The sequence below is a fragment of the Parasteatoda tepidariorum genome, chromosome 1 (genome assembly GCF_043381705.1).
Source record: "Parasteatoda tepidariorum isolate YZ-2023 chromosome 1, CAS_Ptep_4.0, whole genome shotgun sequence".
Taxonomy (NCBI): domain Eukaryota; kingdom Metazoa; phylum Arthropoda; class Arachnida; order Araneae; family Theridiidae; genus Parasteatoda; species Parasteatoda tepidariorum.
Genome location: NC_092204.1, coordinates 24,977,564 through 24,981,976, shown reverse-complemented (window position 1 = coordinate 24,981,976; position 4,413 = coordinate 24,977,564). Strand labels below are relative to the sequence as shown.

The 4,413-nt window shown below is 27.8% G+C and overlaps 1 long non-coding RNA gene across 1 annotated transcript in view; it reads right to left on the bottom strand.

The window, feature by feature from the left end:
• Window positions 1-321: 321 nt before the first annotated feature.
• Window positions 322-4,413, bottom strand: part of LOC107446804 (uncharacterized) — a 7,907-nt gene continuing 3,815 nt past the window's right edge. The window contains exons 4-5 of the long non-coding RNA XR_006226851.2: window positions 4,328-4,367; window positions 322-421 (exon numbers count right to left, since the gene is read on the bottom strand). This is a non-coding gene — a long non-coding RNA (uncharacterized lncRNA). The remainder of the gene's footprint in view (window positions 422-4,327; window positions 4,368-4,413) is intronic.

Sequence of the window (4,413 nt, the reverse complement as noted above, 5' to 3'; positions counted from 1 at the left end):
TATATATATAAAGAGTTAAAAATAGATTAAAATACACATTTTTGTGTAAATACATGAATAATTTTCATGTTTTTAATACTTGCGTTCTATCATTTATTATGTAAAAACAAAGGGAAAATAATAACTATTGGTTTACTAAGCAAACCAATTTTAAAGGCCTTCACAATACTTTTTTTTACATCGTGATTAACGTTTGAAGAATTAATGCTTCAAGTAAAAGTAATGGAATATTATTTTTGAACACTTTGAAAATAATAATTGGTAGAATAAACAAAGATATTCCGTAACTAAAAGTAAAAATATGCTGCAATAATAACAAACTAAAGTTCAAAATTCAATTTATTTGCAAATTATTAAAGGTTAGTCTAATTATACAATTTGTGGAACATCTTCCTGAAGATTTTCTTTATTGTTTTCATATCTGAAAAAAAAGAAAAGGATGTTTGCAATTAGATTTAGCAATCAGTACTTCTTGATAGCATACCTCCCATCACTAAAAACTGAATTTAATCATACACGCAATAATGTTTTAAAAATTATTTAACACGCAAAAATGTTCGTTGTTTTTCAGTGATTAGATTTAGATACATTAAAAATCAGTAATTTTAATTTGTATAATTTAAACAACGTTAGTTTCCATAGTTAAACAGATGAATACCTCAAATTTTCAATAATGACTTCAGTCTTACACGCAATAATGAAAAATAATATTATGCATACGAAGCAAAAAAATCTGTTAAAATTACTGTCTTAAACGGTAATAGCACTACTGTTAAAAAAAGAATTAATTGTAGCAATTAAACATAAATAGACGGTATTAAAACCATTGATTTTGTTATTTTTCCATTCGTGTGGTAACGGTTTACTGGGCATTCTGGTTGACAAAATTATGGTTCTTTTTACCACATATTCTGTAAACAATACAAAACTGAATAGAAAATTTAACAGAATAAATTAGGCTATTCTTTAATTTCCGTATCAGTATCATAAAATTATCAAAATTCACCGCATTTACCAATTTTTTTCTTATTTTACAAAACTATATTTTATTCCTAGTTTTAAAAAAATTATTAACAAAGCACTTCGGTAAAACCTGCCGAGACTTTGGTGTTCCCCTAAATACAGAAACATTGTAAATCTTACTATATTCTGAAATTTTTGATCTTTTGACTATACTTTAATTCTCAGTGTAGAAGTAATATTCCTGTTTTTATATCTTCAACGACATTCTTTTAGCTTTATTCCTTATTTCCTATTGAGTTTCTGCTTTTAAACGTTTGTATAACCTTACAGTAGTAGTAATATTTCCTATCTCATTTTAATTTAAGAGCAATTTTATTAACTTGCATGGCATTCTTTTAACTTCAGATCTCTAAATGTCACTAATTTTTCAGTTTTTAAGCATTCTGAAAATTTAATTTTATTGTCAATTTTATTTTCACTTATTATGTTTTTCTAAGATCTCAAGAATGAAGACTGTGTCATTTGGTGCAAAAAATAGTTTTTTAGTTTTTTATTGGTGCTGGATGTGTCTTTTATTTGGATGGAAAGTTTTAAGTTAATTAAATGAACGATTTAGACATTTAAAATCAGCCATTGTTCAATACTTCCGGACCATGTGAAATATCTTGTTTCGATTTATGGTATTGAAGGAATAATGGCAAAAAAAATTATACATGGCGGTGAAACGAAAAGTTAAGGGTGCGGACGGCGATGAGTTTTTAACCTTATAAAATGCAAAATGCTGCTATTTTCTGAAATTTCGGATTGATATTTGACTCTAGGTAACTTTGATGAATAAAAATCTATTATTTTATATTGGTCTTGAATCTAAAGTTAAATATCGATGTATAATGAATCTTAGCTGCTTACTATTGCAGCAATTCACTTTTAATTTTTTTTAAAAAAACAATAGAGCATATTTAAAGTTTTCAAATGAACCATAATGTATCAAGATTAGATAGGCAGTATTATGAACAGTAATGTTACAGCATAATTTTTTTTACAAAAAAAAGGTTACTTGTTGAATCTATTTTTTTGATTCAATTGTTTTGTTCCAATTTTAATAAATGTATTAGAGATTTCTGTAATTTATTGCCATATTTCTGTTTATAGTACTCTCTCACAGTATATTCAGAACAATGGTACCAGTTTTTAATTTACTGATGTTTACTGCTAAATTTTGGTTTGTAAAGCAGATCGGATTTTTCATATTTTCGGACTTTTCATATATTATATTCTTATAAGTTTTCTTCTGTTTTCATTAATCTTTAATTTTTTCCTTGTTTCCTCTATAGTTTTAAATTGTGTATTCCAATATGTGTATAATAGTTTAAAAAATAAAAATATTGAAAATATTGTATCTGTGCGAAACTCCAAAATAAAGGCGGCCTGATTCAAAATAACGGGTTTTTAATAAAATGACAAACGAGATATACAGTTAGAATAGAGAAAAACATTGGCTAGACTCGTTAACACCAAATGACGCAGGTTTAAGGATACATGCATGAAAATCCTAGGCAATTAGCAATGAAAACATGAACACCACGTTTGTCTCTTTTAGATTTTTCTTCGTCGTAACAAATATTGCACAAACTTCTAATGAAATCTTACCAATTTTTTTATTATTATTATTTTTTTTGCATTTTGAAATAAATTTTATAAAGGAAAACAACGACATTCACCAGTAATTTATTACTTCGGTCCGTAAAATAGAAATCTTATAGACATGCACACTATTAATTTATTATCCAAGATGAGTAAAATTGATTTTAATATTTTTTGGAAAGTGCTCAATTTTTTTTAAACGCGTAACATGTTGTAAAATAATTAGTGTTTGGATTTTTTTTAATTTAAAAATAAAAACAGGGACTGGAATTATCAAGTGCACACTTCGTTAATTTCCATTTTAACATAAGTATTTTTTTTTGCATTCTATTGACATTAATGACACCATAAGTGTTGTCGGTGTTTTTTTAAAGAAATATATATTTTATAAATCTGTTTTGGAAAATTGCTATGAAGAGTGTTTTTTTTCGCATCTTCACAAATTTTTTACATAAGATTTCAATATTAATTCAGTTAAAATATAATTAATAATAATCAGCCGTGATTTCATTTTTTCCGGCTCAGGCAAGCAATAGGAGGAAAGAAAAACGTTTGTCGAACTATTCGTCAACAATACTATCGTTTCGTTATATAGTATCACTGTGTTATCTATATAAAAAACTATCTCAAGAAGTTAATTTTCATCTAGTTTTCGTAAGCACGCAATGAGATTTCATGCTTGCTTAATTATTTTAATTGTTTCAAAATAATGTCCAACTGGAAACTTCAAAAATACATATTGGATCACAAACAAGCGAGAAAAAAAACGATAAGTGAACTTCTATGAATCAATTTAAACTCTTAATTATTAATTCATTACCAAGCTAAAACTCTTAAATTTAACCTACATCTTTGTCCCAAATTTATGTTCTTCCCAGGAAATACCGAATTCAACTTTTGGTTGATTGATATCTCTATAATAGGGTATAAGTTACTTAAAATAACAATACTTCGAAAAATGCCTGACATTTTGAAAAAAAATTGATCTTGGTTTATGATTAATTAAAAAAAAAGAACTAAAAGTACAATTCTTGACATTAGTTTTATCTTAAGAGTTTGAATTATGGACTTATTTAAAAGGCAGATTAAGTTTGTAAACTAGTGATAGGTTTTCTTTTTATAACATCAAACACTTCTTCAAACACATTCACACAAAAATTCGTGAAATATAAATATTTTTGTCCAATATTTTGTATAATTGACGTTGAACAGCTGACCCGAATTTGAGCTTAAGACTATCAAGGTCCAACTTCGTATCCTTGCGATTTCAACCCAATCCAGTAGACAAAGGAGCTTTTCGGACTTTCGGGAGAGACTTGCCTTCCTGGAGGAATTTTTGAAAGAACTAAAACGCATTTGCGCTACAGGGAGTTGATAACCACGAACAGCCGGGAGTCTCAAAAATAGCCTTACGGCTAATTGTTCCTAGCCCATGATTCATCCACCAATGAGGATATTTAATGTCGACAGTCAGCATTGTGGATGGTGCGAGCAAGGTGTAGAATTCGTCTCAGACCGCCATAGCTGGGTTTCGAACCCACGCCTTGTTGCAAAAAAATATTCTTCCAAGAGAGAAAAACTGAGTGTTGCCATTATTGTGTTTACGCATTTAAGACTCTTTAATGACACTCACATTGAAGACGGATTTTACGGTATTAAAAAAATTGAACACAGGATTAAAAACTATTTATTAAGTAGAAACTCTCATTAAATTACTTACTAATTTGTCAGCTCTTGAACGGCACCTTTGAGTTTTTGTACTAGAGTAAAATAATAAAGTTACTCATACATATATATATATATATA